The sequence below is a fragment of the Alligator sinensis genome, unplaced genomic scaffold (genome assembly GCF_000455745.1).
Source record: "Alligator sinensis unplaced genomic scaffold, ASM45574v1 scaffold161_1, whole genome shotgun sequence".
Taxonomy (NCBI): Eukaryota; Metazoa; Chordata; order Crocodylia; family Alligatoridae; genus Alligator; species Alligator sinensis.
Window position 1 is genome coordinate 99,636 of NW_005841974.1, and position 617 is coordinate 100,252.

Genomic DNA, 617 nt, shown 5'->3' on the forward strand with positions numbered 1-617 from the left:
ACCACCTTCAGGCTGCTTCTCAGGCAGTCCTTTCCTCTTAAAGTGACAGGTGCCCTAAGTGCCCTATCACATTCAGCCGGAGTTCACAAATAGTTTTGGTCTTCTCCAAACAACATTTTCTAGCAGATGAGCTATTTGCCAGTCCCTTGTCCTTCCCTGCTCCACCTCATCACTTCAACAAAAGCCCAATAATCGAATTAACCTCCCCCAGCCTACTAATGGATAAAACCATATATAACATTCACAGGCACCAACCCTGATACTCATGTACTCTGTGATCCCTGGGACCTGCTATGGCTGTATGAATGAGAATCAGGCCCATTCCCTATGAGACTGTGAGAATGGAGGAACATAACAGATACTTCATTATTAGGACAAAAAGGGACACAAGTTCCTGTTTCTCTCTCAGAACAGGTGGCCAATTCTATGAAATTTGATACCAAAATTTGTTTCCACAGTCCTTGAATTCTCTCTGTTCTTTTCTGTTGTTTCTTCTTCATAAAGTTTTAATAGAAACTCTGTAAATGTAGGCTCAGTTTAATTATTTCCTTGGGCATCCCTCTTTTAACAGTTGGCTGTTCTCTCTCAAAAAAAAGCAAACTAACAACACCCATTGC